Below are 26,083 nucleotides of genomic sequence, written 5' to 3'. Positions count from 1 at the left end.
CTTGACCTTCTGAGTTCCTCCAGCAGATTGTTTGTTGTTTATCCTGGGCAACTTCAGTTCTTGAAACGACCAACACAATCCTAATCACTGCAGTTCAGCAACACTATGACCACTTTCATCATCTTGCACTAAAGTGGATTGTTTTTGTTCCGATTATCCAGTCATTGTTCTTTCTGCAACTGGTTCCTTGACTTCCTTATTGGGAGACCACAGTCAGTGCAGATTTGTAGTAATGTCTCCTCCTCGCTGACAGCCAACACAGGCACACCTCAAGGATGTGTGCTCAGCCCACTGCCCTACTCCCTCCACACTCATGACTGTGTGGCCAGGCACAGATCAAACACCATCTATAAATTCGCCGATGATACCACTGTTGTTGGCAGAATCTCTGATGGTGACAAGGAGGTGTACAGGAGTGAGATAGATCAGCTGGTTGAGTGATGTCGTAACAACAACCTCACACTTAACGTCAGCAAGACCAAGGAATTGATTGTGGACTTAAGGAAGGGGAAGTCGGGAGAACACACACCAGTCCTCATTGAGGGGTCAGCGGTGGAAAGGGTGAGCAGCTTCAAGTTCCTGGGCGTCAACATCTCAGAGGATTTATCTTGGGCTCAACACATTGATACAATCACGAAGAAGGCACGCCAGCAGCTCTACTTCATTAGGAGTTTGAGGAGATTTGGTATTTCACCAAAGACTCTTACAAGTTTCTACAGATATACAGTGGAGAGCTTTCTGACTGGTTGCATCATCACCTAGTACGGAGGCTCCAATGCGCAGAATTGAAAGAGGCTGAAGAAGATTGTAGACTCAGCCAGCTCCATCGTGGACACAGCCCTCCCCACCATCGAGGACATCTTCAAGAGGTGGTGCCTCAAGAAGGCAGCATCCATCATTAAGGACCCTTACCACCCGGGACATGCCCTCTTCTCATTACTACCATCGGGGAGGAGGTACAGGAGCTTGAAGACTCACACTCAACGATTCAGGAACAGCTCCTTCCCCTCCGCCATCAGATTTCTGAATGGTCCATGAACCCATGAACACTACCTTGTTATTCCTTTCTTTTGCACTATTTATTTATTTTTGTAACTTATAGTAATTTTTATGTCTTTATGTCTTGCACTGTACTGCTGCTGCAAAACAACAAATTTCACAACATATGTCAGTGATAATAAACCCGATTCTGATTTTGATTCAGTTGTGTTCTTTCTTGTCAAAGTTGTGTTTATGTTTAATTTATGTTTCTCCTGCTTATCTGATGCTATGTGCCTGTGATGTTGCTGCAAGTAAGCTTTTCATTGCACCCGTGCATACATGTGCTTGTGCATACGACAATAAACCTGACTTTGACATTGACTTTGGTTCTTTTGTGAGTGGTCCTTGATAGAATAGGAGCAGATGTTTGCCATACAGACCCTGAAGCCTGCTCCACTGTTCAATATCACGACTGATCTGCATCAACTCCAATCTTCCAACAATTTCCAGTTTCCTTAATTCCCTAGATTTATGTGCGGTCTAACAGCTCCCCTAAAGGGCCTGTTAGGATGAATCACTAACATACAGTGTACTGCTCTGGAACCAATTTCACCATTATATCGCTTGTGTACAACTGTGGGAAAATTGTCAACAAGCTCCTTGGTGGGATTATATGAATTTGATCAAAATCAAGGGAACTAGCCAGTTTGTTTCTTTCAATAACTTCCATTTCCCTTTTACCCATGTTTAGGCATAGAAACATAGAAAACCTGCAGCACAATACAGGCCCTTCGGCCCACAAAGTTGTGCCGAACATGTCCCTACCTTAGAAATTACTGGGCTTACCCGTAGCCCTCTATTTTTCTAAACTCCATGTACCTATCCAAAAGTCTCTTAAACGACCCTATCATATCCGCCTCCACCAAACATTAATGTTTGTTGCAAAAATTAATGTCAGCATCATTTGCATAATTTGCGATTCCCAATCAACAATGAATGGCATGCTGTAACCCAATACCACTTGGATTTGATTAATTGTTAGAATGGATTGCAACTTTACAAGGTAAGATCTACCCCCTTAATGAATCTTTCTGCCGAAAATAACACTTTATAAATGGAGAGTTGCTGATTGACAGGGATCGGAATTAGATTAGTGCATTTTGCCTTGTCTAACATAAGCATGATTCTGCTAAATAGTAGGGGTTGTGTTGTTGCCATGACCGTCGCACTGCTGGCAATGAGGAGTGACCCAACAAGGGGCAGAAGAAAAGGAAATCGTCTGACCTTGTAAATTGAAGGAAGGTTATCCCAGTTGAAGGAATATTATCCAGACTTTATCTCCTTCCCCTCCCTCCCTCACTGGCTTCACTCCATGTCGGCAGGAAAGGAGTGGCTGGCAACAGTCCCAGCAAGTCAGTAAGTGTGGTGGGCGAAGGGCAAAATGGTTGTTTCCTTGGGACCTGTTCAGCTGACATTCACACAGGGACCTCTGTCTCTCTCACCTCCATTCTCTGCTTCTCCTTCCTTATCTCTGTGCCTGGATTCCCTCCTCTACTATAATTCCACCCGCCACAATGTCGGATCTGTTCCACAGGAAAAGTCTCAGCGGATGCAGATACAAAAATTACAGAAGTAGACATTTTGAGCTTGAAATTAGATGGTATGAGAACAAGAGACTACAGATGCTGGAATCTGGAGCAACATACAATCTGCTGGGGGAACTCAGCAGGTCGAGCAGCATCTGTGAGAGGAAAGGAATTGTCAACGATCTGGGTCAAGATCCTGCATCAGGACAGCGAGTGGAGAGGGAAGGTGGCCAGTATAAAGAGCAGAGGACGAGGGGTGAGGCAGGGGCTAGCAGGTGATAGGTGGATTATGGAGGACTGAAGGTTGATGGGCAGAAGTTGCCACGTAGGGGAGATGGAGGGGTAGGATTAGGAGACAGAAGCAGGTGGGTGATAGGTGGATGCAGACAAGGGGAAGAAAATTGGCAGATGGAGCCGAGGGGAGGGGAGGGGATGGTGAATACGGAAAGAAAGGCTGCAGGGTGATAAGCAGGGGACAAAAAGGGTTCAAGTGCTAGAGTCTGATAAGTAAAGGGGAGTATGGAAAGGGGAACAAAAATGTGAGAACAACATCTCATATCAACCAGGATGTTGCCTGGATTGGGGAGCATGCCTTATGAAAACAGGTTGAGGGAACTCAGCCTTTTCTCCTTGGAGCGACGGAGGATGAGGGGGGACCTGATAGAGGTGTATAAGATGATGAGAGGTATTGATCGGGTAGATAGTCAGAGGCTTTTCCCCAGGGCTGAAATGGTGGCCACAAGAGGACATAGGTTTAAGGTGCTGGGGAGTAGGTACAGAGGAGATGTCTTTTACTCAGAGAGTGGTGAGTGTGTGGAATGGGCTGCCGGCAACGGTGGTGGAGGCGGATACGATAGGGTCCTTTAAGAGACTTTTGGATAGGTACATGGAGCTTAGAAAAATAGTGGACTATGGGTAAGCCTAGTAATTTCTAAGGTAGGGACATGTTCGGCACAGCTTTGTGGGCCAAAGGGCCTGAATTATGCTGTAGGTTTTCTATGTTTCTGTGTTTCTATCTCACCTGAGCAGTCCACAGCCTGGTGTGAACATGAACTTCCCAATTTCAGGTAATCCTTACCTCCTGTTTTCCCCTCCCGATCTCCCTCCAGTCCCCTCATGTGTGTTCCTTTTCCCACACCCCCCCCCCCAGCCCCCCATCACTCATTGTCATCCCCATCCCCACACACTTCACCCACAGTATCTCCTCCTCCATCGGGCTCCATCTGCCCATCAGATGTTTAAGATTGATTCTGAGGAGTCTCTGGTTTCATGTAGTTGCAGAACCTTGAGTTAACTAGGGACAAATGAAGGCAGAACAGGCTGGAGATGCTCAGCAGGTCAGGCAGCCTCTGTGGAAGGAGAAACAGCTACTGTTTCAGCTCAAGGAATTTTCATCTGAATGGCTGCACTGTCGACAAAGGAAGTAGACTTTCTGGGGAGATCGAGGAAACAGTGAGTATGGATTCAGTCAAATGCAAATATAAATCACAAGGTCACACAAGATCACAGGACAAAGGAGCAGAAGTAGGCCATTCGGCCCATCGAGTCTGCTCCATGAGCTAAATTAATACTATTCCTATCTAGCCCCAATTTCTGGCCTTATCTCCATATCCCTTGATACCTTGACTAATTAGATACCTATCAATCTCCTCCTTAAACGCCCCCAATGATCGGACCTCCACAGCTCTACGTGGCAAAGAATTCCATAATTTCACCACCCTCTGGCTAAAGAAATTTCTCCTCATTTCTGTTTTAAACTGGTACCCTCTAATTCTAAGATTGTGCCCTCTAGTCCTGGACTCACCCACCAGGGGAAACAGCTTAGCCACATCTACTCTGTCCAGTCCTTTCAACATTTACTTTAGAAGATCGGAACCCAATTTATGTATAATCAGGCCAGAATATTTGGTGAACACGACACATACTCAAAGAACTGGTGACTGTCCCTCTGATTCCCAGCAATTTCCATCACTAGTATCTCCTCACTGTATGTCTGAGTCTGTTGTAGACCAATTGATGGTGCTTGGTCTCCAGGATAAATCAATGACTCCATTATTGTCTTTATTAGTCAAGGCGCTGAGTTCAAGAGTCAGGAAGTTAAGTATAAAACTCTAATTGTCCAGGTGTCTCTGATGGGGTAAAACCGGAGTAACCATGGGGATAAGGTGTATTAAGAGATTATGAGGCAAAGGCCAATACGTGAAATTTGGTCACAGATTAGCCATGATCTGGCCAATCATTGAGTGGGAGCGGGTACAGAGTGAGAAGGTAGACAAAACAACCGAGACAAAAGAATGGAGACACAAGAGACTGAGGATGCTGGAAATATGGAGCAACAAGCAAACTGTTGGAGGAACTCGGCAGGTCAGGCAGCATCTGTGGAGGTAAATGGACAGTCGGTTTTACGTTGAGACCCTTCATCAGAACTGGAAAGAAAGAGGGGAGATATTCAGTACAAAAAGGTAGGGGGGTGGGGGTGGAGCAAGAACTGGCAGGTGATAGGTGGATCCAGGTGAGAACTGGCAGGTGATAGGTGGATCCAGGTGAGAACTGGCAGGTGATAGGTGGATCCAGGTGAGGGGGATGGTGATAGGTGGATCCAGGTGAGGGGGATGGTGATAGGTGGATCCAGGTGAGGGGGATGGTGATAGGCAGTTTTCTTTCACTTTTCCCCCTTTCTTTCCAGTCCAGATGAAGAGTCTCGACCTGAAATGTCGCCTGTCCGTTTTCCCCCCACAGATGCTGCCTGACCTGCTGAGTTCCTCCAGCATTTTGTTTGTTGCTGGACAAAAGAATGAAGGTGTTGCAAAATGCAGAGCAGGAAGGCGTCCCTGCCTGTCCTGCTGAGTATTTCCAGCATTTTCTGTTCTTATTATATTTTAACATAGCTTTCCTGCAAATTGAATCTTGCCGAAGTTGGGGAACTATGATGAAAATTAGCAGCCAGGAGTTGTTATTGAATTAGTATTCAGAGAACTGGGACACTGATCCAGATATATGAATCCAAATTTCAGCATGGCAGCTGGGGAGTTGAGATTCAACTAATTAAATAAATGGAATTAAAGTATGGTATAATTACTTGCAAGCATAAAAGTACCAGATTACTATAAAAATCCCTTTACTTCACTAACGACCTTCAAGAAAATGTGCCTTGTCTGTTCTATAATGACCCAATCCCACAGATGTGATTGACTTTAACCAGCTCCTCACAGAAAGTACATTTGTGGATTGACAATAAATGCTGACATATCAGCAATGATAACAACAAACTAATAAAAGGAACCACTCAGATTGCTGAATGTTCTACCCTGGTAAATTGGTTTATTATTGTCACGTGTACTGAGGTGCAGTGAAAGTCTTGTCTTGCATACTGCCCATACAGATCAATTTTATTACAACAGTGCATTGAGGTCGTACAGGGTAAAGCAATAACAGAATGCAGAATAAAGTGTTACAGTTACAGAGAAAGTGCAGTGCAGGCAGACAATAAGGTGCAAGGTCATAACAAGGTAGATTATGAGGTCAAGAGTCCATTTTATCCCTGGATTCTGCAAATCTTGCAGATTTTTGAAGATTACTGAACAATATTTTCGATACATGTGCCATAAGACAGGGATCTCGACGTTTCTGGCAATTTAGTAAGAAGGCATGACTGAGGTTAACCTCACTGGAACTGGGCTCTGTGGAGCAGATTAAAAGTATTGGGAAATTCTGGCAAGCTTTACTGAAGTCACTCATCATGTTATTTTCTAGAACTTCTTACACCCCAAAAACCAACCTACAACCCAGTATCACCTCCCAGCTTCTGACATCATCCCCACTCTCTCCCTCCCTCACCTGCCCATCATCCCCCTCTCACCTGGATCCACCTATCACCCGCCAGCTCTCTCTCCACCCTTTCACCGCACCCCCCCCATCTTTTTATACCGGCGATATCCCCTCTTTCATTCCGGTCCTGATAAAAGGTCTTGACCAGAAGTGTCGACTGTCCACTTCCCTCCATAGATGCTGCCAGATCCACAAAGTTCCTCCAGCATTTTGTGTGTTGCTGCAGGTTTCCAGCATCTGCAGTCTCTCTTGGGTACCCAGTAGAGTCTCATCATCTTAAAAATCTAGAAACAAACTGTAAATGCTGGAAACAGTGCTTGAAATCTGAAAAAAAAATGAAGTGTTGGAAATTCTCAGCTGGTCACTCAGCAACTGTGGTGAGTGAAAAATGGTGAACATTTCAGGTCAAAGATCAATCATCAGATAGAAGGGTCATCAACCTGAAAATTCAGTTTCTCTCTCCATAGATGCTGCCTGATTTGGTGAGGATTTCCAGCTCAGTAAACTTTCACACAGCGAATGTTCCAATTTGACCGATTCTTTTTCCAAGTAAAACAAAATAACCAAGATCATTAACGGTTGTGAAATCCATGCAATTCAGCTCCACTCCTGTGATTTAATTGGCATAAAGTAGCAGTATAACGTCTTTGTAAACGTCCATGCAATTGTTTGTGTGTATGTGTGGAGAGGAGCAGGTGTCTTATCTAATATTTTTTAATTCCATTGTAACCTAGGAAACCTGTGCCAGAATTTACTTCTGGCCTAAAGCCCAAGGGTTAAAATCTCCACTAAGGCGTAATCCAAACAAAATTGCCCAGAAATTGCACTGGATTTGAGATGTGTTTTTTATTCACAAATTTCTATTAAAATATGAGATTTGCTGTGAACCATTGCAATTTGGCAGCATACTAAAGCATAAACCAACTTTAGAAAAATAAAATGAAAGCATCCCTTGATATATTTACAAGAGATTGTTTGGTGGAATTTGATGAAAGCAGTTAAGAACAAGCTTGAAATAGAAAATAAGCATTTTAATATCAGCGTCTATGATCATAAATTGTTTAAAGTGCCTTTAAAAACATAGTACTTGGAACCATTTACTAGTTAGATTTGAATATTGTAGTTGGTTTCATTATAAATTATTTATTCAAAAGCTTTTACAATGGGTCTAATAGTGTTGGTGCTCCCAGAAGAACCAGCTGAATTTGTTGAGCCTCCTTCGAAGCCCAAACAGGAGCAGAATTAATGGAAACTTGCCCAGTGGTTCTGTGCGCACTGCAGTCTGGTCTGTTTTACGGGCTGGACCACTTTCCAGTCCAAATTATTCTTTAGATCAGTGTGCAAAGGTCCAGAACTTGATCTGTTCTGAGTGGGCTTTTCACTGTGAATCCAATTTTGTGCAGCTTTGCACTGTTTTGCTGAATTTTGAATGAGAGACTCAAGAGATTGCAGATGTTGGAATCTGGAGCAACAAACACTCTGCTGGAGGAACTAAATGATTTGAGCAGCATCCATTGGGGGTGGGGGGAGGAACTGGGTCAAGACCCTGCCTGAGGACTGAGATTGTAGAGGGAAGACAGCCAGTATAAAGAGGGGAGGAGGAGTGGCGAGATTGGCGAGTGGTGATTGGTGGATCGATCCAATGGTGCACCGATTGGTGGACCTTCAAGATATGTGAAGGATGAAGGGCAGATGGATCCAGGTAGGGGAGGGGTGGAGTTGGGAGACGGAGGCAGGAGGGCAAATCATAGATCATGGACCATGGAACTGTACAGCACAGAAATAGCCATTTCAGCTCTCCAGATCCACGGGACAATTGTACTTAACTACACTAATCCCATATCCCCACAATTAGTCCTGGCTGATGACTGCAATATCAAGACTACTTGTCTGATCCATCCCTGGTCACCTTTCGCTCCTACCTTATCAGGAATCTATCTACCATTGTCTGAAAAAAAACGATTGAAGACTCATCTTGTACTGTCCTTTGAGGAAGAGAGGTCCAAATATTCTCAACCTTCTGAGTGGAAAAAAGAATTGACACATCTCTCATGGTAGATTCCCCCAAATTAGTGCCCAATAACTTGCAATTGAGGCTTTGTGCCTTGGGCCTTAATGTCAAGTGAATTTTGACACAAAGGCATAATGAAGTGATGGGTCCAATGTATCCTCCCGCTTGGAGCACACTCTGTAAGGTCCGCTAGAATTTTTGGACAAAAAGAAGACAAAACGCTGAGGGGTATACCCTGCAGAAGAGTAGTTCCAGGCAATCGCTTGCATTTGTTTAAGAGGGCAGATAGTGCTTCAGTTTAATGTTTTGTCTGAAAGGTAACACTCTTAGCATCACATCACTCGACAAGAGTGTCAACTGGGATTGTGTGCTGCATCTGGAATGTAACTTAAACTCACAATTTTCTGTCCCTGTCACTGAGCTGCAGGTGAAACTTAGCACATGGACCATAAAATCAGAGAATGTTGCAAAGTCAAAGTGGAGTTTATTGTCACATGCACAACTACATGTATGAACAGGTGAAATGAAAAACCCACTTGCAGCAGCATCATAGGCACATAGCATCAGATAAGCCGCATTTACAAGAAAAACATAAATGAAACATAAATTATACACAATTTTTGCAAGAAAGAACACAATTAGAACAAAATAAAACAAGGTCTATTTTAGTGCAAACTGGTCAAAGTGGTCATAGTGTTGCTAAACTGTAGTAACGCGATGATGCTGGAGGAACTCAGTAGGCCAGGCAGCATCTGTGGAGAAAAGCAGGCAGTCAATGTTTCGGGTCAGGACCCTTCTTCAGGACAATTAGGGTCTGTAGTGTCTGTAGTGATTAGGGTTTTACCAGTTTGTTCAAGAATCGAATGATTGAAGGGAAGTAGCTGTTCTTACAATAGAGTTTGAGACATTTTATTAAAGGATGATGAAATTACAATGAGCTGCATGGCAAAAATAACATAATTCACACAAAATAATGAAGAGAATTGGATTGCAATGTTTGATGAATTTACAAGAACAACACAGTTAAATTATGAAGCAATAGTTTTAAATCTGCTGTGCATGCATTGAATGTTGACCTGATTCTAAATTGTTATTTTATTTGAGAAAAAAAATCAGCAATTATTTTAAACGCTTGAAGTTTTTGATGAGCTTTAGGCTGGACTATTGATTTTCTCTCAAATCACAGATCAAGTAGCCAAGTTAGGTTAGCTTTTTTTTCTGTAATTATGTTCACATTTAGGAGGAAGAAAATATTACTCTTCCTGAAAATTAATTAAACTGCCAATGACCAGAATCAATAAATATCTATCTTCTTACATATGTACTTGCTGCTTGCTGTGATGGGATCAGATGCAGGATCTGATAGAATGATGGAATACGATGTTTTTGCAATAAGTCATCAAACTGTGAGAAGGAGCAATTTTCATGGCTGAATTTAGTGACACCACAAGCCTTGGTCTGAATGGAGATGATTTGGTAATTCTCCTGTCAATCATGTCTGGAGTCACACAATCGCACAATTAGTTTTATGCCTACCATGCTTTCTATAAATCTTCCCCACTCACTTTGATAGGGTAATATGTCTGCTTTCATTGAAGGCTATCACAGCAGCTTAACTAAATAGCTTCTTCTTGCTACAGCTTATGGTATATCATATTAAATAGACACCACTTACTGCAAAATAGACTCTGCTATAAATGTTCCCTCAGATCTAATTCTTTGCCTGACAGTGCAGAGTCACTGACACTGCCACTGACAGCATCTACAGGAGGCGCTGCCTCAAGAAGGCGGCATCTATCAACAAAGGATCCCCACCATCCGGGTCATGCCTTATTCTCGCTGCTACCATCGGGCAGGAGGTACAGAAGCCTGAAGTCCCACACCACCAGGTTCAGGAACAGCTGCTTTCCTACAACTATCAGGTTTTTGAACCAACCTGCACAACCCTAACCCTACCTCAGCAAAGGAACACAACAGACCACCTCTTGCACTACCATGGACTTGTCTCTGTTTCTTTTCGCACTAATGTCTTCTCTTGCACAGTGTTTTTTTCCTCTTCACTGTCTTGTATAATTTATGTATCATTTATTTTTTGTACGTTATCTGTACTTACATGCCTGTGATGCTGCTGCAAGCAAGTTTTCACTGTACCTGTACCTCACCGTACTTGTGCACATGACAATAAACTCAACTTAACTTTGAATCTTCACCTGTCAGGTTACAAGGACAGAGAAACAAAGGCTTGCATTTATAGTGCAACATTTCATGGGTATGGGACACCTGAATGCTCTTTCGAGAATGTGAAGTACTTTTGAAGTGTCATCATCATACAACACAGTAACAGGCTCTTCACCCCACTGAGTTATGCAACCATCAAGCACCCATGTACACAAATCCCATTTAGTTTATTCTCCCCGCAGACACTTCAACTCTCCCCATATCCCAACTCTCACCCATATATAAGGGCAGGCACGGTAGTTAGCGTAACAGTATTTCAGTGCCAGTGACCCGGGTTCAATTCCAGCCGCTGTCCATAAGGAGTTTGTACATTCTCTCCGTGTCTGCGTGGGTTCCATCCGGGTGCTCTGGCTTCCTCCCACATTCTAAAGATGTACAGGTTAGGAAGTTGTGGGCGTGCTATGTTGGCGCTGGAAGTGTGGCGACACTTGTGGGCTGTCCCCCAGAACACTCTACACAAAAGATGCATTTCACTGTGTGTTTCGATGTACATGTGACTAATAAAGATATCTTATCTTGTCTTATACTAGGGGCAATTTACAGTGACCAATTAACCTATTAACGCTTGTCTTTGGGATATAGGAGTAAACTGGAGCAGATAGGAGAAACCCATCTGGGAGAATGTGCAAACTCCACGCAGCCCGCACCAGAGGTCAGGATTGAACCTACGTCCTTGGAGCTATGAGGCAGCGGGTATGTCAGCTTTTCCACTGTGCCATGTTTGAGTGCAAGAAACATTAGGGGTCAATTAGACAAAACAAAGTTCATCAATCAGCAATATTATAATGATGAGATAATGTGTTTTGTGATGATGATGGGGGATTGCTATTGGTCAGACATAACACTTCTCACACAAAGTTCTGTAGGAACTCAGCAGGTCAGGCAGCATCTATGGAGGGAAATAAACAGTTAATGTTTCAGGTCGAGACCCTTCAGGTCAGTCCTGATGAAGGGTCTCAACCCAAAATGTCTGCTGTTTACTTCCCTCCATAGATGCTGCCTGACCTGCTGAGTTCCTCTAGCATTTTGTGTGTGTTGCTCCAGATTTCCAGCATCTGCAGAATCTCTTGTGTCATCAAATACTTCTATTGGAAGCATCTCTTCCTGTTGTGTCTAATCTATCGAGAGAGCTGCATCTGTGAATATCCTACATTGCTATCTTATCTCACTTCATCCTCACATTATTTCTCAATGACAATCTGGTTGTGACCAATGGATACAACGAAGACCGATCAGTCCACCAATAGTCCCAGACTTGGAATGAATCATGTGTCCTGTCACCTGATGGTTCTCATTTCATGTCTTAAGGTGGATCCAATTTCCCACCAAGGAGGGAGGGACATCATCCATTGTGTCAAAACTTGGACCAAGCTTTTGCTGTCTCAACAAGAATTCTGCAGCTATGCTGTGATGTATGGGTGAACCCAGAGCATGTCTCAACCTTTCTCTCTGGAATTCCCAGAGAGTCATCCAACAATCAGTGACTCCACCCTTCGCCAACAGTTGTATCTCATACAAGAACATAAGTACAGGAGTATTTCAATCTAATCTACACTTGGAAGTTGTAGCTCCAAATGTACAACACTTGGAGTACTGTGTTCAGTTCTGGTCGCCTCATTATAGGAAGGACGTGGAGGTGTTGGAGAGGGTGCAGAGGAGATTTACCAGGATGCTGCCTGGATTAGAGAGTATTGAATATGAGGAGAGGCTTAAGGTGCTAGGGCTTTATTCACTGGAAAGGAGGAGGATGAGAGGAGACATGATAGATGTATATAAAATATTGAGAGGAATAGATAGAGTAGACAGCCAGCGCCTCCTTCCCAGGGCACCAATGTTCAAGACGAGAGGGCATGGCTTTAAGGTTATGGGTGGGAGGTTCAGGGGAGATGTCAGGGGGAGGTTTTTCACCCAAAGAGTGGTTGGTGCATGGAATGCACTGCCTGGGGTGGTGGTGGAGGCAGATACATTGGACAGGTTCAAGAGCTTGTTGGATAGGCACATGGAGGAATGTGAGATAGAGGGATATGCAGGAGGAAGGGGTTAGGTAGTGTGAGAGTGGTTTGATGGACGGCACAACATGGTGGGCCGAAGGGCCTGTTTTGTGCTGTATGGTTCTATGGTTCTAGCTGGGACCAAGAGCTCTCAGGCCAGACATTCGGAATGAGACGAGATCAATGATGGAAGTGCTTCTTTAATATTGATTCACACATTGATGCTGGATGAAAGAGAAGGTTTTCTGATTATCATTTCTTGGGGGCTGAGGTTGAGGGGGGGAGGGGAGCAGCAGACTGAGGGTAGATTAATCATGTTTTTGATGTTGGTGGGGTAATAGTGGTTGGCAGTTTCATAAGAGGACTTCTTCCTGACTTAGGAGTAGGGATAGGAGGAGTATTCAAAGAGGAAGGTCACGGCGTGGATGCTATGGCCAGAAAAGCACATTAATGCCTAAACTTCCTCAAAAGGCTAAGGAAATTTGGCAGGTCCTCAATGATTCTTATGAATTTTTACAGAATCACCAAAGAAAGCATCCTATCCAGATGCATCACAGCTTGGTATGGTAACTGCTCTGCCTCAAACCACAAGAAACTGCAGAGAAGCGTGAACACTGCCCAGTCCACCGTGAAACCCATCCTTTCCACTAACTGTGTCTACACTTCCCGCTGCCTCGGGAAAGCAGCCAATATAATCAAAGACCCCTCCCACCCCGGTCATTCTCTCTCCTCCCCCTCCCGTTGGGCAGAAGATACAAAATCTTGAGAGCACGTGCCACCAGATTCAAGGACAGCTTCTATCCTGTTGTTATCAGACAGTTGAACAGACGTCTCATACGCTGGAAGATGAACTCTTGATTTCTTGATCTCCTAATCTAGATTGTTGTGGCCCTTGCACCTTATTTGTCTACCTGCACTTCACTTTCTCTGTAACTGTAACACTACATTCTGCATTCTGTTTTCTTTTTACTGCCTTGATATACTAATGTATGGAACGATCTGTCTGGATGGCACATATCTTGATACATGTGACAATAATAAATCAAAACCCATTGAAGACTATGGAGAATTGGCAGAGAAGAGGAAATGTGACCTTGGGCAAATTGGCAATGATCATATTGAATGGCTGGATAGAATAGAGGGGCTAAGTGGCCTTCTCCTGCTCCTTTTCTCTCATGTTCAGCAACAAGAGTCCCAAGGCTGGCATGTCACTGTGGGTATTGAGCTGCGTGTTATATTCATATCTGCAGCCGGCATAATCAAAGACCCCACCCACCCCGGACATTCTCTCTTCTCCCCCCCTCCCATCGGGCAGAAGGTATAAAAGTCCCATAACTGCCTGCATTTATCTAGCACCCTCAAAAGGTTGCATCACAGCTGTGATAGGAGCCAAAGATTAGGCGAACTGAAAAGCCTGATCAAAGAGACAGGAAGTCTGAGAGATTTGTGGAGTCCTGGGACTGAGGATTTCAGGGCTGAGGATTTTGAGTACAAGATTAGACTGGAGGATCTGAGCTTGTTCTCCTGGTAGCAAACATAGCTGAGGGAAGATTTGATGTGTAAATTCATGATTGATTTAGAGAGAGCAAATAAAGAGAATGTGTTCACTTCAGTAGAGAGCGGTGGTAAAAGTGATTGGTAAAAGATTCGGGGGCATGAGGAAGAATTGGCTGAAACTTGTGGCTTTGAAAAGAGAGCTGGACAAGTATTTGAAGACAACATAATTTGCAAACCCATGGAGAAAGGCAGGGGAAAGGAACTGATGGGATGACTGTACAACAAACCAGCACAGACTCAGTGGGCTAAATGACCTCATTTTGTGCCGTAACAATCCTATGACCCCATGATCCTATCCATACAACCCATTGCTTCCTTAATATAGATAAGAATATTGGTCAGAGAACGTTCCCCTTTGGAATGCTCATAGAGGAATGGATTTTATTTGGTTGTAAGATATCTTTATTAGTCACATGTACATCGAAACACACAGTGAAATGCATCTTTTTTGCGTAGAGTGTTCTGGGGGCAGCCCCCAAGTGTCGCCACGCTTCCGTCACCAACATAGCATGCCCACAGCTTCCTAACCTGCACGTCATTGGAACGTGGGAGGAAACCGGAGCATCCGGAGGAAACCCATGCAGACACACAGGGAGAACGTAGAAACTCCTTACAGACAGCGGCGGGAATTGAACCCGGGTCGCTGGTACTGTAATAGTGTTATGCTGACCGCTACACTACCATGCCTGGTTGTGGTAAGATAATTAATTTTGAGATTCAGTCGTTAACTTCTAGGTGGCAACTGGTTCACCTTTTATTCCTTTCAGCCAATTTTCAATCTCATTTCTCCATTTTAAATTCAGCCCATGCTTGGATTTCAGACAAAAGTCCCATAGTTTGAATTCCTTAATACCGTATTCCCCGATCCTTTGTACACTTCCCTTTGATCTTTCAGACTTTCCCTATAATCTGTCACTTTGAGTCAGTGCCGGCTTCTTGTACAGCAATCCCATCAGTACCTTTTCCCCACTGTTTCTCCATGGGCTGGCAAATTATATTGACTATCTCTTTTTTCAAAGCCAGAAATGACTCCATAACTTTCAGCCGGTACTTCCTCGTGCCCCCGAATCCTTTACCAGACATTTGACAATCACCCTCTGCTAAAGGGAAGAGCTTTTCTCTATTTACTACATCTAATGAATCATGAATTTGAATATGAAATCCTCTGTTAACTATGTTTGCCACCAGGAGAACAAGCTCAGATCCTCCAGTCTAATCTCGTACTCAACATCCTCAGTCCTGATGAAGAGTCCTGGACTGAAACGTTGACCGCCTGCTTTTCTCCACGGATGCTGCCTGGCCTGCTGAGTTCCTCCAGCATCATCGTGCTTTTCATCTAGATTCCAGCATCTGCAGTCCTTTATTTCTCAAAATCCTCAATCCTGAAATATATTCTACAGTCCCTGCATTCCACAAATCTTTCAGACTTTCTGTCTTTTTGACCAGGCCTTTTGGTTCTCCTAATCTTTCTGTCTCTGGCTCCTATCACAGCTGTGAAGCAACCTTTCAAGGGTGCTGGATTAATGCAGACAGTTATCAAATATCTGAAATGTATTGGTGGTAACCAAATGACCCAGCACTGGCTGGATGACCCAAGTAACAAAAGAGTGAAGCCCTTTCAGATTTGGAAAAAAAAACAAAACAAACTCAATGTTTTTTGGATAAGTACAGACCATCCCTTGAGATTCAGTTGTTTGAAGTTTGGTGCTTTTGAATATTTAGTGATTATGGTTACTCATTCCCATCTCCAGAAAAATTTAATCATTTCTATTTCCATGCAGGTGATGTCACAATGGATCAATTTGCAAATGTTGTGAATCAATTGCTCGGTTCACTGTTGACTTCAAAGCTTGCATAAGATGAAACTATTATCTTTACTCTGGTTGACACTGAAACCAGATAATTCAAACTCATGGTCTTTAGTGAGTTGTAATAGGACTATTCAAACTGACTACTTCTCAGATCTAGGTTCAGAGACTTTGCTTTGATTCATCTCTTATTAAAAGTTCTTTTAAAAACTTTTTTAGAAGTTATTTTATATTAATGCCAGTCGCAATGAGTTGAGTAGTTGTGTTTTGCTTATTTGTTCGAAGGATGTGGATGCCTTCGCAATTATTGTCTAACCTTGACAATTGTCCAAACTTGTCCTGATGAGATAAGAGATAAGATATCTTTATTAGTCACATGTACATCGAAACACACAGTGAAATACATCTTTTTGCATAGTGTTCTGGGGGCAGTCTTCAAGTGTTGCCACGCTTTCAGCGCCAACATAGCATGCCCACAACTTCCTAACCCGTACGTCTTTGGAATGTGGGAGAAAACCGGAGCACCCGAAGGAAACCCACGCAGACATGGGGAGAACTTACAAACTCCTTACAGACAGCATCCGGAATTGAACCCAGGTCACTGGCGCTGTAAAACACTAGGCTAACCGCTACACTACCGTGCCGTACCGTACCGTGCAGGGTTTCGGCATGAAACATTGACCAGTCCTGATACAGGGTTTCAACCCGAAACATCAACAATCCCTAATCCCCCACAGATGCTGCTCGACCCACTGAGTTCCTCCAGCAGATTGTTTGTTGCTCCAGATTGCAGCACCGGCAGTCTCTTGTGACTCCATTGTCCAACTTTTGGCCATTTGAGTTAACCACATTTACTGTTGGTCTTGGAGTCACATACAGGCCAGAGTGAGTAAAGATGCCAGCTTTCTTTCCCTGAAGGACATTAGTGAAACAGATGGGTTTTTAACAGCAATCTGCTTTCATGGTCACTTTTACTGATACCAGACTTCTATTCCAAATTTGATTTAATTACTTGAATTTAAATTCCCCAGCTGTCATGATTCATGTCACTGCGCAAATGGTCTGGCCCTCTGAATAATAATCAAGTAACTTAACCACTGTGCCACTGTACTCCGGATTATGATTATGTCCGGATATGGGAGCAAGTGCACACTTATGAATCAGAGAAAGGAATAACTCATGATAATGGTTGGGCCACTGGGAGATTCCATGTTCTTCAAAGAAAAAGTAATTGCTTTATGATTTGGAAAAGGCAGGCAAATTTTGGGTCAATGACACAAAGAAAGATGTCATGCCTGAGTGCCCAATATTTTTTGGCATTTTCATGCATTGTCAGCTGAGGTTATGTGCCAAAGGAAGGAATTTCAACCCAGGACCTAACTCTCATGTGCTGGCATGGGAAAAGCTTACGTGGTCAAAAGGGGTGATAAGAATTTAGGACAGCAATATTAGAAAGAAATTTGTGACAATAGGACTTGGTCTGGGACACAGCTGAGCTTATCCTGCAGGGATACTGAGCGTCGCATCTGAAATCAGGCTTCACATTTGTCTGATTTAAACTGGAGAACATTTTGATTCGGCTGAGTGATTTCCCAGACAGACGTTTGGAGAGTGTTGGAGTCTCTAGGTCAACGGAAAACAGAGAGCATGTGAGAAAGTTGATATTGCCAGCAACGACATACCAGTGATAAGAAGCAGACAAAAGAGGAAATCTTCGTTAACCAGATACTCAAATCTTAATGGATCTCCACTATTTGCATTAGATCCAACCCAGAAGATATTTTTAAAGACACCCTTCACTTATTATATATGGATCTGAAATAGCACCACTAGTGACGTCAGTCATAAACAACTGTAGAGTCATGAACTTTATGTTGCAGACTCTCAGGCAACGGTGTAGTGAACACAATGACCAAACCAAAACTATCCACTAGGCCAAAGGGGAGAGATACTGGTCCTTTTAACAATTGAAGCAAATATCTTTGAGGTTTTAAACCAAGCCACTGACTTCAGGGCCCTGTCACTGAACGCACCCCTTTCCCCTGAAACCAAACCATAAATTTGACAATCTAGATTCATAAGTTGTTTTATTACTGTCACATGTACCGAGGGACAGTGAAAAACTTTGCTTTGCATGCCATGCATGCAGATCATTTCAGCACATCAGTACATTGAGGTAGTACAAGGGAAAACAATAACAGAATGCAGAATATAGTGTTACAGCTACAGAGAAAGTGCAGTGCAGGCAGGCAATAAGGTGTAAGGCCATAATGAGGTAGATTGTGAGGGAGTCCATCTTAACGTACTAGGGAATTGTTCAATAGTCAGAACAGTGGGATAGAAGCTGTCCTTGACTGCTTTCAGGCTTTTGTATCTTCTGCCTGACATGAGTGGGACAAGAGAGAATGTCTGGGGTGGGAAAGGTCTTTGATTATGCTGGCTGCTTCACCGAGGCAGTGAGAAGCGTAGAAGTCCATGGTGGGGAGGCTGATTTCTGTGATGTGCTGAGCTGTGTCCACAACTCTCTGCAGTTTCTTGTGGTTTCCGGCACTGGGGTCTTCCATGTTTGACCCTGTGAGCTTTGGATGACCTGTCTGCACTATTACTGTCTACTTTCACTCATAACATCACCCATTCTACCTCTGCTATCGTTCATCTGCAGTCAAAATCGTTATCCTTGTTTGCGGTATCTCCGTTAATGACTATTCCAGCATAATCCAGGCTGGCATCTCTTGATAGACTCTTCATAATCTTGAGGCCATCCAAAGCGTTGGTGCCCCTGTCATGACCTTCCCCTCACTGTCACACTTTATTGTTTTCTTTTGTACTACCTGGAGGTACTTATGTATGGAATGATCTGTCTGGATGGCATGCAAGCAAAAGTTTTTCCCTGTAGAACACTATGATGCTGGAGGAACTCAGCAGGCCAGGCAGCATCCATAGAGAAAAGCAGGTCATCAATGTTTTGGGTCAGGACCCTTCTTCAGGACTGAATACAGGAGGGTAAAGCAGAGCAGTGATAGGTGGACAAAAGAGGGAGGCGGGGTGGGCACAGGGTGGTAATAGGTAGATGCAGGCAAAAGATGCTAATAATCCAATTAGTTGCAACAAGTCCCACTCACCCATTACTTCTGGACTCACTGACTCACATTGACCCCTCGTTAAACAAAATCTCAAATTTCTATTTCTTATCCTCACTTTCAAATGCCTCCATGTCCAACCCTCCCTGTTTTGGTGAACTCCTTCCTGCCCCATGAGCTCTTCCATATCCCTGTGTCCTTCTCTCTGGTCCCGTTATCTCCTCCCTGTCCTTGTGATCTCCCCCAACTCTATAACCCTTCAGGTCTCTGCACTCCTCCAATTTTGACATCATAATCGCTCCACCAATCACAACCTTCCCTTACTGTCTGAATTCCCTCCCTAAAACTCTCCACCTCTCTCCTCTTTTACAACGTTCCTTGAGTTTTAGTCAAGTGGTCCAGTCCCTCCTCAGTATACGTATTTGGTTAATTGCTTCTGTGAAAAGTTTTGGGACATTTTTTCTGCATTAAAGGAGCTGTATGTACTAATCTAAGCTGCTGATCTTGTTTCTCTGACTTTACATAACTTATATGATTCTGTTAACATTATCCAAGTTTCATTCAATGAGTGCTGTTGTTAGCTAGAAAACAATCGACACAGGAAGCCAGGACAGTGATCATCGTTGATTCTGAGACGTCTGTCATAGTTGGGTTTATTTTTCCTGCTGGTGAAGTCCTGCTTCCTCTGGACACGTGTGACAAGTCAACATTTGACCAACCAGCACAACCCTAATAACTCCAGTTTAGCAACACTGTGACAACTTTGCACCAAAATGGACTTTGTTTTTTTTCTGTTCTAATTGTGTTCTTTCTTGTAAAAATTGTGTTTAATTTATGTTTTTCTTGTGAATGCTGCTTATGTTACGTACCAGCAACAATAGAAACACACCGAGTCATGTATAAGTGTTAGAGACTATTTTATTAATAACTACTTGTGATAATAAGAAAAGTAAAAACATTAGATAGCAAACATAATCCCCAAAACTAAACTCGAAGTGTGCGAGTTGTAAATTCCCAAACCTGAAGTCCAGGAATAGTTCTCAAAGTTCAGTTCAGCAAGTCATCAGGTGAAACGTGAGCAAAGGCTTTTGCAAAACCACCATTGACTGAAGAGAAAATGTAGAGAGAATGTAGAGAGAAATTACAAAATCCAAATGTTCCACAATGGAACCCAGACGACACCTCAGTCACTGATGGCCTCCATTGCTTTGTTCCGAAGTATCTGCCACCCTGAAAGGCATTTGATACGTGGCCATCCACACAAGTACCTGTTTCCTTCTACAGGTTAACGACAAAGTGGACTCTACTTGTTTGATCCAAAAATCCATTCATGGATTGTAGTGACAGACATAGCTATTGTCTTTCATCCATTGATAGGGAGATGAGCAGTCAGTCTCTCTCTCTCTCTCTCTCTCTCTCTCTCTCTCTTCTCGACTCACTGAGCAAAACCACCAGCATGTTGTAATCTCGCTGTCATGATGACACCACACAGACACCACTACTCTACTGTCCAGGTGGAAATTCACCAAATAGCAACCTGACTCATGACACTTATCTGATGCTATGTGCCTGTGATGCTGCTGCAAGTAAGTTTTACATTGCACCTGTGCACACATGTACTTGTGTATATGATAATAAACTCGACTTTGACTTTGACTACTTTGACTGCATTGCCAGTGGGAATGCTTGAAGTGAAGACAAGAATGACCGTGACCAGAGCCCATCAAAACATGATAATCAGGAACCCCAGGGTGGCATGGTAGTGTAGCGGTTAGTGTAACGCTATTACAGCACCAGCGATTGGGGTTCAATTTCTGCTGCTGTCTGTAAGGAGTTTGTACGTTCTCCCCGTGTCTGCGTGGGTTTCCTCTGGGTGCTCTGGTTTCCTCCCACATTCCAAAAATGTACAGGTTAGTAGGTTAACATGGGCGGTGTGGGCTCGTTGGGATGGAAGGGCCTGTTCCCATGCTGTATAAATAAAGTTTAAAGGACACTGAGCCTCACGTAATAAGGTGCATGACACTCAAATCAGGAAGGCACCTGATGAATGGACCTCTCTCAACATGGAACCTGGCTACATTGTAGGGGGCGTTTGATCCCCATCTGGGATCAGTATCATTCTACTAGTGCAGGCAAACAGAGCTCATGACTTTATTGTCCTAGTTCCATTGGGTGGAGGCAATGGGTATTGAACCTGAGGATTGTTAAAATGAACATTACATTGTGATAAATGGACGGTGCTCTCCAGAGACTCCTTCCACCTGCTAATAGATCTGCTAATGACATCAGCTCACAGATTTCAGAGTCATTAAACTCCAATATATTGAGAGTGAGAACATAAATGTCAATGCTGTGGGATACCAGTTAGTACACAGACACTCAGGTCATCCATCTGAAATTTGCCTTTCCAATTTTTAAAAACTGTGTTACCATCCCAGGTATAGAACCTCGTTCCAAGAAGCTCTCCTGACATTCAGAGTGTCAATAACACCTCGGACAAAGAAATATCATGAAGAAGGCATGCCGGCAGCTCTACTTTGTTAGGGGTTTGAGGAGATTTGGTTTGTCACCAAAGACTCTTATAAAATTTCTGTAGATACACGGTGGAGAGCATTCTAACTAGTTGCATGACAGCCTGGTATGGAGGCTCCAATGCATAGGATCACAAGAGCTGCAGAGGATTATAGCCAGGTCCATCACTCGCAAAACCCTCCCCACTATCAAGGACATCTTCAAGAGGCAGTGCCCCAAGAAGGTAGCATCCATCACTCAGGGCACTCGCCTGTGTGCAGTTCTGGTCACCTACCTACAGGAAAGATATTAATAAGCTTGAAAGAGTGCAGAGAAAATTTACAAGGATGTTGCCTGGACTTGAAGACCTGAGTTGAAGGAAAGGTTGAACAGGTTAGGACTTTATTCCCTGGAGTGCAGGAGAATGAGGGGAGATGTTATAGAGGCATACAAAATTATGAGGGGTCTAGATAGGGTGAATGTATACGAGCTTTTTCACCTAAGGTTGGGTGAAACTGGAACTAGAGGACAAAAGTTTAGGGTGAAAGGTGAAATATATAAAGGGAACCTGAGGGGAGAACTTCTTCACTCAGAGGGTGGTGCGAGTGTGGAATGAGCTGCCAGCGGAAGTGGTAGATGCCGGTTCAATTGTAACATTTAAGAGAAGTTTGGATAAGTACATGGATGGGAGGGGTTTGGAGGGATATGGTCCGGGTGCAGTTAGATGGAACTAGGCAAAAGATCAGGTTGGTATGGACTAGATGGACTCTATGACCACATGGGGTATGCCCTCTTCTCGTTACTACCATCAAGGAGGAGGTACAGGAGCCTGAAGACCTACACTCAATGATTCAGGAACAGCTTCTTCCCCTCCGCCATCAGATTTCTGAACGGTCCATGAACCCATAAACACTACCTTGTTATTCCTTTTTTTAAACACTATTTATTTATTTTTGTAATTTATGGTAATTTCATGTCTTTACACTGTACTGCTCCCACAAACCAACAAATTTCATCTAAGTCAGTGATACTAAATCTGATTCTGAAAAATTCTGATATTCCCCTGTATATAGGCAGATGAAGATTTGACCGAGCATTTGCTAATCCATATGTCAGGTTCACTAGATATGTTGCTGGGCAGTGGAATCTATGATTGAAGCTATCTCTTCCTGGAATGATTACATACATCAGTCCATTTACCACAGGTTTCAGCATCTGGCATTTGTGAAAAATTCATTGAAAACCATTGAACAATTGACCAAAGGATTTTCTCTGCAAAGAATTTTCAACATAAAAATAAGCCAATCGACTAATGCCTTGTATAAATTCTACACAAACCTCTTCCCAATCTTTATTTTACCCAATCAGCATATCCTATTTCACTTTCCCTTGTACAGATATTGAGCTTGCCATTGTGTGAATTTATGCAATTCATCTCTGCAGACCATGTTCCTGATTTCTAACCATTCTCAGCAAAAAATGCTTCTCTTAAAATATGATTGTGGTATTTCAGAGGCTGTTAGACACATGAATCAGAATCAGAATTCCCCAAAATCGGAATCAAGATCAGAATCAGGTTTATTATCACTGACCTGAAATTTGTTGCTTTGTGGCAGCAGTACAGTGCAAACATTTAAAATTTACCACAAATTACAAAATGAATAAATAGTGCAAAAAAATGGGATGACAAGGTAGTGTTCATGGGTTCATGGACCATTCAGAAATCTGACAGTGGAGAGGAACAAACTGGTCCTAAATCATTGAGTGTGGGTCTTCAGGCTCCTGTACCTCCTCTCCGATGGTTGTAATGAGAAGAGGGCATGTCTCAGAAGGTGAGGGTCCTTAGTGATGGATTCAACCTTCTTGAAGATGTCCTCGATGGTGGGGAGGGTTGTGCCCATTATGGAGCTGGCTGAGTCTAAAACCCTCTGCAACCTCTTACGATCCTGTACATTGAAGGCTCCATACCAGACAGTGATGCAACCAGTCAGGGTGCCCTCCACGCTACATCTATGGAAATTTGCAAGAATCTTTGGTGACATACCAAATCTCCTCAAACTCCTAATGAAGCAGAGCTGCTGGTGTGTCTTCTTCATGATTGTATTAATGTGTTGGGCCTAGGATAGATCCTCTGCAACATTGACACCCAGGAACCTGAGGCTGCTCACCCTTTCCACGACCCCTCGATGGGGACTGGTGTGTGTTCTCCCAACTTCCCCTTCCTGAAGCCCACAATCAATTCCTTGGCCTTGCTGACACTGAGTGCGAGGTTGTTGTTGCGACACCACTGAACCAACTGATCTATCTCACTCTTGGTCAGCATGGACAAGTTGGGCTGAAGGGCCTGTTTCTGTGCTGTATGACTCTATGGCCTCCAATATCATGAGAAATATGAATATGAAATACTCTGTGTCCTTCCAAACTCTCTGGAGTGTTGCCTCAAACCGCAGAGAACCTGCTCGTTCTGTTTTTAGCCAACTTCTGTTTCAGATTTCCTGTGCTGATAGAATTGCTTCCTTTGTTATTTCTAAACTCAAGAGATATATACGCAGTCTGCTAAGCCTCTCCTAGTATGACAAGCCTGCCATTCCAGGAATCAATCTGGATAAAGAAAGTGGTAATGAGACCCAGACTATGATGTTTATTTACTGATACAATTGCTAAATTCTGCTGAGGGTTGTAGGGAACAAAATCAAATGTTGTTTAGTTGGTTCTGAGAAATGAACCTGTTTAAAAACCAGAGAAACCTCACTTTACCCAATAATGATGAAGAAATACCAATACCAGCCATATTCCTTGTGATGAATTTTATCTGTGAAAATTTGTAGAATTGTTCTTTTTGATTATATTTGCCAACTATTTAATCAAGAAATGCCTAGCCTGCCTTTCTACATAGATCATTCAATCAGATTATTCCTGCTCCCATTACAAATATCTAAACAGATTATTTTGCTCTTTGTCAAATGTTGTTTTATGATGACAAAATGCAAACCCACCGAGTGGGTATTATTAAATATACAGGGATATATTTTGTGATTTGGTCTATTAAACACCGACTGTTGTGTCAGGGGAGTAAATAATTATGAATTATTGCTACTTGTAAGGGATGTGCATTCATTTTGTTTTACGACAAAGCCACTTTCAAAGTGTCCACATGAGACAAACAAAGAGCTCAAGGAGGGTGGTTCATTCAAGAGCTTTTCAAAGACTGCAAGGTCTACAGTAATGTGCATGTAATATAATGTGTAACGAATGTATTTACATTGATGACACTGCATCCCTAATTTAAAAAAAATGGTAAACTGAGCAAAGAACTGCAGAGACCACAAATCCAAACCAAAACCAGGCAATGCTGGAAGCACTCAGCAGGTCAGGCAGCATCTGTGGGGAGAGTAACAGACTGACATTTAGGGTCAAGGACCCTTTCTCGGAACCAGACAAGAGATAAAGCAAATGTGTTTTAAGTTTCGGAAAGTGGGAGAGGTGAAGAGGAGAAAGGGAATGTCTGTGATAGAGTGCAGACGAAAGTTCTCAGTGCAGCAATTACTTTAGATACCAAGGTTGGGGACAGAAGAGCAAAAAACAAAAGAAATAGTAAGATGTAGCTACACCTGTGGAGAGAATAACATAGGTAACCAAACATTGCTAAGTTTAATATCTGGGGCTGCAAGTGTGAAGATGGAAGATGAAGTGTTGTACCTTCAGTTTACCATAGAACAATACAGCACAATACAGGACCTTCGGCCCACCATGTTTTGCCGCCCTTCAAACCACACCTAAGACTATCTAACCCCTTCCTCCCACATATCCCTCTATCTTAAATTCCTCCATATGCTTATCTAACAATCTCTTGAACTTGTCCAATGTATCAGCCTCCACCACCACCCCAGGCAGTGCATTCCATGCCCCAACCACTCTCTGGATGAAAAACCTCCCTCTGACGTCTCCCTTGAACTTCCCCCTCATTACCTTAGAGCCATGGCCTCCTGTATTGAGCATTGGTGCCCTGGGATAGAGGCGCTGGCTGTCCACTCTATCTATTCCTCTCAATATCTTGTAAACCTCTATCAGGTCTCCACTCATCCTCCTTCTCTCCAATGAGAACAGCCCTAGCTCCTTTAGTCTCTCCTCATAATCCATACTCTCTAATCCAGGCAGCATCCTGATAAATCTCCTCTGCACCCTCTCCAACGCCTCCACATCCTTCCTATAATGAGGGGACCAGAACTGGACACTGTCTGATTACAGTCGGGATTGTTGGAGAAATGTAAGAGTGTTGGGCTTCACTTGGACTTCACTTCAGGTGTATGTTCAATCTCATGGCCCATTTTGCAATTTTCCTAAATATAGTGTGCTAAGCTCAATAGTTGTCCCAATTTGCCTCAAAGAGCCCACCGCTACCCCTATTTCTTTCTACCTTGATCCTACTCTTTCTCCACGTCCAATCCCTTCCTATTTTTACCTGCGGCATCACTGTTCCCTCCACCACGTC

This window comes from Pristis pectinata, chromosome 8 (assembly GCF_009764475.1).
Source record: "Pristis pectinata isolate sPriPec2 chromosome 8, sPriPec2.1.pri, whole genome shotgun sequence".
Classification (NCBI taxonomy): domain Eukaryota; kingdom Metazoa; phylum Chordata; class Chondrichthyes; order Rhinopristiformes; family Pristidae; genus Pristis; species Pristis pectinata.
The sequence above is the reverse complement of the archived record's forward strand: the minus strand, read 5'-3'. Positions refer to the sequence as shown.